The sequence below is a fragment of the Topomyia yanbarensis genome, chromosome 2 (genome assembly GCF_030247195.1).
Source record: "Topomyia yanbarensis strain Yona2022 chromosome 2, ASM3024719v1, whole genome shotgun sequence".
In the NCBI taxonomy this organism is placed as follows: domain Eukaryota; kingdom Metazoa; phylum Arthropoda; class Insecta; order Diptera; family Culicidae; genus Topomyia; species Topomyia yanbarensis.
The window spans coordinates 132274042-132283986 of NC_080671.1; the positions used below are offsets into that span (position 1 = coordinate 132274042).

The window sequence follows — 9945 nt, forward strand, 5'->3', positions numbered from 1 at the left end:
TCAATCGGTTGCTGCATTTGAGTTGGAATCCATGCTGACTCCATTCAAGATTCCGAATCAAATTCCGAATGGTTTGACCGGGGACCCGTTGCATATACTTTGAGCACAGACCTACCAGACATGATGCTCAAAGTCACCAAAGTGTAGCAAAAATTCGGAATTCCGGAACACACTACATTAATCCAAATTCATACCCTTTCGATCCAATTCAGTGACTGTTTAGTACCGTACACGGACACCAATATTTTTTAATGTATTTTATATGCAAACATTCATACATGTCCGAGTAGATACAGAACACTAGATTAGGATTGTTGCTGGCATCAGTTGTTGGAACATCATTGTTTTGATTCCGGAATACACGGCTTACATGTACTAGGCTAGCTCGTTAGAGTGTAAACATTTGACGAGAGCGCGTCATAGAAATCGTCGGCGAAAACAATTACATGAAATTCATATATTGTTTGCTGCTAACGAATGATCGGCACCTGGTAAATCACAAGGAAGCTATGCGGATGTCCAAAATCTTTGCTATGATCAGAAAATTACGGTGGAATATGTTTTCTATGGCATGCATCCAAATTCCCGATTTACGCTAATAATCACATAGATGCACTGATTATCCACAGTGTCTAATGTAATTATAGCGTAATTTACGTCAAAAATCCATTGCACACCATTTTTCCCACCGTAAGAGCTCGAATAGTGTCAATTAACAACTTTCGAGAAATCCGTTTGTTTATCTCAACGATTTCTCTGACGTCACCGAAAACTGTCAATTCGCGGAATAGCAAGCCTCCTTTCTGTGAGCCGTGCCGGAATAAACCTGTCAAATGGTCCCCCTCTTCCATTTAAGAACAATAACAGTCGAAAATGTACACCGAGATAATTCGTTATATTGAATATATTGATTTCACACATATTTTTTGCAACTTGTGGTAACATAAAAATTATCTGTCACGCATAGATATCATATGAAAACAAGCCCCGTGAAAACTGTTTATTGCCTGAAGCTGTCACCAAATGCCAGTAGCGCTAGCTACGTTTCAAATGTTCAAGGTCAGTTCACATGAACTGTATAACACTGTTTAAAAGTTGGAATCAAAACAAGTAATTAATAACAATATATGAGAATTCACGCTTTCTCTTGCATCGCTTCTTCTCCACAAAATCCGAACGCTTTTATAACCTGAGTACCAGTTAAGCACATCAAAATGAAGTTTGTTTGCATTCGAAAAGTTTCAGGTCGAGTTAACAACATTGGCTCGTAGCAATGTGAACGTTGCTTAAAGCGCGTTCGCTGTCATTTTTGACAACTAGCCGAGCCAGAAATTGGTTTCACTCATTTTTAAAAGAAACGTTAAAACATTCACCCTGTAATACATCTAATCATCCATCTCTAGCTCATTCAAATTAACTACCTCGACTCGATACACGCCTTAGCGAAACCGTCCATATGGTTCGCATGTGTCGTGAACGCCGAGAAGCACCCAGCAAAAGCAAAATATATTCAACTGTTTATTGATAGAACCTTTTGCTTTACAAGCGTTTTTCCTCCGTCCAGTGCTAGCTATGGACACACACCCTCTGCCTGAGTAGCGTCCAATTCTAGGTAGCCTTTCTGCCTCTCTCCAATTGGCTTTGCCCAAAATAACCAAAATACAAACATGTCGCGCAACATTCCAGCGCATATAAAATAAGCCTTGAGAATAAATAAAATTCAGTCTTCAGTCTTATCTTGTACGCAGAGAGCACTCAGTACTTCGAAAATCCAAAGGTAGCAAAAAGCTACCAAAACCCTCTTGGTGAAAACTAATGAAATTATAATAGTATGCCACATAGAAATTTGTTTCATAGCAGATATCACGTATTTTTTCTGTTTGCCTCTCGTTTATTCTGCTGTAAATTTTATGCATTGGACGTTTTCGATCTTGATTGTATAAAAATCACTGCAGAATAAACGAGACTGAATTGAAGAAAGGCAAACTCTGCATTTTACTAATTCGAAGTTCAACTAAACCAAAGAGAATAGTGAAAGAGACGAAGAGTGAAAATCAGTCAAAACGGCAACACTCCCTTTATGATGATTTCAACACTAGAATTTTGGCAACCGCTTCCACAGGCAGCACTTTACATGACTCCTATTATATTTTGAAAACAAACCGTATGTCGATCGTTGGATTTGTTTATCAAACGATGCGCATTTCGAAACAAAGAGATGAAATAATTCTAAAGCTTGTTTTTACTCATACATATATTCTAGAATGCACCTCACAATCACGATTGAACCAAATTCTGACGAAAATTGAAATTTATTTTTTAATAGATGTACAATACTTATCTCCTCCAACTCAGGCATGAGTAATGTTTATTTACATTGCACGATTGGTCTGCTCAATAAGGTATTTTTGGCTTCACACTATTCGTCTCTTTCCCTATTCTCTTTGAACTAAACGGTTTGTGGTTACAAGCAGGCCAAATTTTTCTGCGTGTACCAAAAGTGCGGACCAAAGACTTTTACTAGAAAGACTTTCGATAACTTGACAGATAAATACCGAAAGCAAAACAAACATGTTCCGAGGCGAAAACAATGGGATCACCAGCGACAATCCTTATCTAGTGTTCTGTATCTACTCATGTCCGGTACGGTAATGTGCAAATTTGAAGTATTATATGAAAGAATATTGGTGTTCGCGTACGGTACTTACACCGAAAAAGATCGTATAGCTGTAAGTAGCACTTTAAAACCTAAAGTTATTGTTATCCAACCAAGTTTCCAACCGTTCTTATCCTTATATTTACTTTGGGCATCCTTTTATTTTACTTCAAAATTCTTGAATTTCAGTCGCCAATCTGTTAATATTTGAAATCATTCAGATCAAGTTTATTCCGAAAGCATAATTTTTCAATTGGTCACTTCCTTCCAGCACTTTTTTGTCAATAAAGTGCATTAAACGCATTCGCTTCGCGATTCATTGCAATTAAAACATTTTAACTTCTACCACAGAGAACAGACATATAAGCACAAAGAACAGACATATAAGCTAGAACAAACTTTCCTGAAAAACCTGTAAAAACATTTAAATGAAAATACGTTGAAAATGAACATCACATACAGGCTCGCATGCATGAATCACCATTGTATCCAAGTTTGCACGCAACGCTCATATAGCGTTTGCTAGCCGATCGTAGCGCCGGCTAGTGGCAAATTGCTACTTGCTGTTGGCATTTCAAAACGACAATTTTATTTCTTACACACATTGGAAACTTTACTTGTCTGTCAGTTCTCAGTTATATAAGCTAGAACAAACTTTCTCGAAAAACCTGTGTAAACATTTAAATGAAAATACGTTGAATATCACCATCGCATACAGGTTTGCATGCGTGAGTCACCATTGCATCCAAGTTTGCTTACAAGTCCCGTATAGTGATTGCTAGCCGATCGAAGCGCCGACCATTGGCAAGTGTCTACTTGCTGTTGTCATTTCAAAGTGACAGTTATTTTTCTTACACAAATTCAAAAGTTTACTTGTATCACTGAGAACTGACATACAAGTAAAGTTTTCAATGTGTTTAAGGAATAAAACTCGTTTTGAAATGCTATCAGCAAGTAGCAATTTGCCACTAGCCGGCGCTACGATCGGCCAGCAAATGCTATATGAGCGTTGCGTGCAAACTTGGATACAATGGTGATTCATGCATGCGAGCCTGTATGTGATGTTCATTTTCAACGTATTTTCATATAAATGTTTACACAGGTTTTTCAGGAAAGTTTGTTCTAGCTTATATGTCTGTTCTCTGTGCTTGTATGTCAGTTCTCAGTGCTTCTACTTTTGTTAGATAGCTTCGGGTTGCAATGTTTGTAAGAATGCTATCGATGCCTAAATAAAAATCGTTGTCAACGTTTTATCACAGAGAAAAGACATATTTACTAGATCAAACTTTCCTGAAAAACATGTGTAAGCATTTAAATGAAAATACGTTGAAAATCACCATTGCATACAGGTTCGCATGCATGACTCACCATTGTATCCAAGTTTGCACGCAACATTCGCATAGCGATTGCTGGTCGATCGTAGGACCGGCTAGTGGCAAGTTGCTACTTACTGGTGGCAAGTTGCTACTTGCTGGTGGCATTTCAAAACGACTGTTTATTCCTTACACAGATTCAAAACTTGACTAGTGTGTCAGTTCTCAGTGGTTCTATGCAAGGCTGAGAACGAGGGGCCAGCACTAGCAGGCTCGAGCGCGTCGTATTGAAAATACCGACGTATTTTGAATGCAATTAAAATAATTAATGAAAGTATTTGCAAATGCTTCTGTTGTACTTAATAAGATACTCAAAAATTCATGTCTATGTGCAAGTACTTATAGAATTTAAAGTACATATTGGCACAAATTAAAATGTTTTGCGTATTTGAAGTACAAATGCGATGTACTTAAAATCTTTTCTGCAATTAAATTACAATGTATTCGATACGTACTTTTAAAATATTGACGGAAATTAATGTATTCCATGGTGCTTAATGGTACCTAAAGTAACTAATTAAGTACGGCTTTTGGCACTGCGTCGTATTGAAGATTTAGTGCTTGCCTCTCGGCGGAGAAGTCTTGAAATGTATTCATAGAACCTTCATAGAAAACCTCAGGCAAACATTTGAATTAAAAAAACCTTTTCAAATCACCATCGCACGCTATTTCACAAACGTGAATAACCATTGTATCAAAAATAAGTAATGGAATCTAGCACTAATTTAGTGACAGTACTGAGAACTGACATAAAAGTAAAAATGAAATGAGAACTGCAAGTAGCAGCTTGCCACTGGCCAGCGTTGCGATAGGTCAGCAAACGCTATACGGGTCCTTTGTGCAAACTTGGATACGATGGTGATTCAAGCATGCAAACCTGTATGCGATGGTGATTTTCAACGTATTTCCATTTAAATATTAACACAAATTTTTCGGGAAAGTTTGTTCTAGCTTATATGTCTGTTCTCTGTGGTGACAGGAATAAGCTAGCGCCGGATTGACGCTAGCTCCAGAAACGAAAACACCTTCTGAGTGTCGGATTCTGATGAGACGAAGTCAAAATGCAAATTTCATAACTAATTTAGTTATAGGTTTTGTGCCCTTAACGTGCAACAAAACAAAAACAATTCTTTCCTTGGTGAAGAAAAAAAAAATATTTTAGCTAAACAAGCCCTAATTGCATTGTATCCTAGTTTGCAAGCTAGTACCGTATACCGATAGCTAGAAGTCTGCTGACAGATCGTAGCGCTGGCTATTAACTAGTTGCTACTTGCTAGCACTATTTCAAAACGACAGTTATTTTTCTTACACACATTGTAAAGTAGATTTGTATGTCAGCTATCAGTGCCAAAACTTAGGAATTCCGAGAGGCAAGCACTAAATCTTCAATACGACGCAGTGCCAAAAATAGTACTTAATTAGTACCATAAAGCACATTAAATACCGCAAATATTTAAAAAGTACGCATCAAATTAATTGTACCACTGAGAACTGACATACAAGTAAAGTTTTCAACTTGTGTAAGAAATAAAAATGTCGCTTTGAAATGACAACAGCAAGTAGCAACTTGCCACTGGCCGGCGCTTCGATCGGCCAGCAATCGCTATAAGGGACTTGGGTGCAAACTTGGATACATTGTTGACTCACGCATGCGAACCTGTATGCGATGGTGATTTTCAACGTATTTTCATTTAAATGTTTACAAAGGTTTTTCGGGAAAGTTTGTTCCAGCTTATATGTCTGTTCTCTGTGATTGTACTTTAATTACAGAAAAGATTTTAAGTACAGCAACTTCTTACTTTAAGTGCGCAAAATATTTTAATTACCGTCAATATGTACTTTAAATACTTTAAGTACTCGTACATCGACGTTAATTACATTAAGTACCTTATTAAGTACAAAAGAAGTATTTTTAAATTAACTATCCAATTGAACGATTCGTTGAGTTCCGTGTAAATCAAAAATATTTGTTTTGTTTAATTAGTTTTGTTTTGCATTTTGTCAAACTATATATCAGTAGATTATAGAGATAGATAGATGAATGTTTAGAATACATCATTATAGAGATAGAATTATAAATGTTTAAAATACTTCATTATAGAGATAGAATTATGGATGTTTAGAATACTTCATTATAGAGGCTTGTAAATATACAAATGTGATAATGATATAAATTCAAAGGCTTACGTAGAAAATCAATAGATCATTTTAATTTCTTTTGCATAACATAGATAAACGCATTAAGAATAGCAACATATTTCCTAACTCAATATATTATTTTGTAGTACTGGTTTGAAGAGCTCACTGTACAAATTGGTTACTGCCTTAGTGTTCCATATTATTTCTAATTAACTTCATCACCAACACACCCGACACTTTCCTCGATGGTCCGCTTTCTGTCCATGAGGACAAACGACGGGAGCATAGAGTTCGGCCATTGAAGACTCATCCTGATAGTTTGGTTTGCTCCGGCAAAAGTTTGAACAACTGAATAAAAGTAAAACAGTAACCCAAAAAAGATCGATGAGTCGCATGTTGCAGATGCTTTCGCGATTTCAATTCATAACACTGAAGTCACCAGTGCTTAAGTTTAAGCTTCGCAAATGCCACCAACTAGATACAGACAAAGAAACATAACACAAATTTTGTAATTTCTATCGATTACATCTTCATACTAACTTTGATTGCCGATGATAGTTTTGTTTCACGCGTAGTCAAGCACCTTCTACATTTTTACCATAGAACAATTACAACGCTTCTGGGCATTTGCGATATTCGTCTTCATAGGAGTGATACAGACAAGAAAATGACATGTCTCATTATCTATGATTAAACTAAATTCCAGTTAAATTGATTACTTGAACTGTCGATTATTTACTACCTACTTGAGTTGAACGAAATACAAATTTTTCTTGAGTAAACTCAAGATAACACCTATGTCGATTGTGAAAATATATTTACTTGGCTCCTAATGCCCATTTGGACGCGGAGTATACGTGGACTGCCCAAGCAAACACTAAGCCGTGTAAATGGCATCAGATCGGTTCTATAGTCACTTATACAACATAGGTAGCAGAGTTTGTAGGTTCAATATTGTACTTGAGTCCTGCTTATAAGCCACTTTTGGCGAAATATTCGGCTGATAAAATGCCTACTCCAACTTTTTCGACCGCGCCTATGGAGATATGTCAAAACAATTTGTGTAGTGGGTAGAACCCACTAGTTAAAAAAAAGATCAAAACGAAAAAGGTGAGGAAAAAGTTATTGTTTTCTTTCGTTCTTTCTTCCGTGATCTTCGTCACATGCGTTTGATTTTTTTTTTTTTAACACGGCGTACGTTCCAGCCTCGAACTTCTGCCTTTAGGAGATTTGGGGTTTTTTTTCTCCAGCGCATTAGCTGTTCGATCCATTTGGACGTTGGGTAATACTCGGGTAATACAAATGATATTTGTCTTTCTTAAATTGAAAGATTTCTGTTGTCATTACATTAATAAATAGGCGCATGGTTGAAAGAATACATTATAAACTATAATCAGTTCTACGCAAAATTTAAAAAAGTGTCGCAATCTATCACATCATTTCATGGGTAAAAATTTTAATTTGTTTACGACAACATGTCTGAAAAACTGGTTAGCTGATAAGGTTTCATATGCTTACAATGTGCCTCATATCATATTTCTGTTTTGATTTGAGATTTATAGGTTCAGAGTACTGGAAATGTGAACCATCATAGGCATTAAAATAGCATCGATGGATACCGTATGTGGCTTATAGCTAAAGGGTTTTTAGGCTCTATAGTAGAGCTTCATATACCCATATACGGTTTGTTTTAATGCTTGTTATTCGTAGTGCTTTTAAGCATTTGTAAGGCTTGTTTAAAGCTTATTAGTATGTTCAAATCTGTGTAACGCAAATAAACATTTGCAAAGCTCGTATACAGCATAAAAACATCGAAAAGCTGTTATAGAGTTAATATAGTACTTCCCTTTTTAGAGCTTAGTGGTTTTTTGGCTAGACTCGCAAACAAAGTTTATCAAAAATCTTTGTATTTAATATTCATAATTCCTCAATGTCTTCAAATATTTCACTGTGTAATATATTCACAACGTATATTTGTTTTGTGAACGATAACGATAGAAGTGGTAAATATAAATTTTATCATCTCCGACCAGCATTCTGACGGAAATGAAAACTGCTATTTAAAATTATAATATGTTCAAATGTGGCTGATGTCATTTCAAAACGATAGTTATACTTCTACCATGCATTGAAATCTGTGAAACGAAAGATATTGGAATAACTTTTTGTACGAACCGAGATCACTTCAACATAAACGGAGGGTCTAACCCTAGAACCGAGATCACTTCAACATTAATGGAGGGTCTAACCACAGAGATCAGACATCCATGAACGAACGAATCTTGTAAATAAATGTGTAAACTTTTGAATGAATATACGTTAAAACACTAGCGTTGCCATACCAACTTATCCCAATTATCCGTCAAATCCATTCCGAAACCGGTTCGAAATCCTGAATGGATTCTGTATGGATTCTGGTTCAAATGCATCAACCGATTCCGACTCAATCACCCAGTTAAACTCATTCCGGAACCGGTTCGGATTTCTGAATGGAGTCAGTATGGATTCCAACTCAAATGCAACAACCGATTCCGACTCAATCGGTTTCAGAATCGGTTGTTGCATTTGAGTTGGAATCCATACTGACTCCATTCAGGATTCCGAATCAAATTCCGAATGGTTTGACCGGGCAGTTGATGCAATACTTAATCCACTCAGAAGTCCGAATCGGTTCCGGAATGGTATGACTGGATAGAGGTATAATCGCTGTCAATTCAGTCGAACTCAACCACTAAAAACATGACGACAGTAGCGCACCTGGTAGAGATATCCCTACTACCCTCGAAAACGTTAGAGCTTTTTACACAAGTTAACTGCTGAATATGGACGTCTGTTCTCTGTGGTCTAACTAAGACTTAACTTAAATTGTCAAGCTTACAAAAAATTCCGTACCCAGGGTGTTATATTGTCAAAGTTCGGTTTAGCCTCCATTTTATCTTGAATTGTGGTCAAGACAAGCTTTATTTTGAGTCCCTTCATTAGATTAAGACTAAATGTAGAGCTTAATCAACGATTTTTCTCGAAATTTCGAAATTCTGGTGCGTTTTGTTGGTTTGATATGACAGTTTAAATGAATAAAGTTATGTCCCACATATAGATGTTCATTCTAATTTTCTCAGGATAACTTTTTTCCATTTAAACAAACTGCACCAAATTTTCAGGGCTTATTTTAAAGCTTAACGATGTTTATTTGGAAACCCTGGTGCGTTTTGTTGGTTTGTTATGACAGTTAAGGTGAAAAAGTGGTGCCTTACATTCAAACGTGTGCTAAGAAAAAATACAGTTTTCTCAAAAAATGTTTTTTTTTTAATTTATCAAGTAACAATCATTATTACACACAGAAAAAAATTGGTTAAAATAAGATTGTTCCGCTTTTAGCAAAAACCAACCAACGCCACCTATTAGGTTGAAAGTAAAACTTTTAAATTAATCAAGAATAATAATCAAAGTAAAAGTTTTCCTTTTAAGCAAATGAAGAATAGTACTCAAAACAAAAGTTTTATTTTTAAACTAAGAGTATGCGTTGGTTGTTTTTTGCTAAGAGTGAAAAACTCTTATTTTTACAAACATTTTTTTTTGTGTACAGTTATCAGTCAATCGAATTCCCATCAGTTTTGAATACAAGTTTCATTCGCTTTAGCATTTAATTATTACGACTTTCTGTATTTCTTGTTCTTGCTTTCATAATGATTTGAATGCTTTCTTGAACTTTGCAACTGACGAATAATGCTTCGCGTTCTTACGCCACAGAGAACAGACATATAAGCTAGAACAAAC

General features: G+C 36.0%; 1 long non-coding RNA gene across 1 annotated transcript; it reads right to left on the reverse strand.

The window, feature by feature from the left end:
* Window positions 1–6217: 6217 nt before the first annotated feature.
* On the reverse strand, window positions 6218–6840 carry LOC131681363 (uncharacterized). The gene is made up of 2 exons (XR_009303908.1): window positions 6709–6840; window positions 6218–6642 (listed from the first exon to the last, which is right to left on the reverse strand). It is a non-coding gene; the product is annotated as an uncharacterized LOC131681363 (long non-coding RNA).
* Window positions 6841–9945: the final 3105 nt, after the last annotated feature.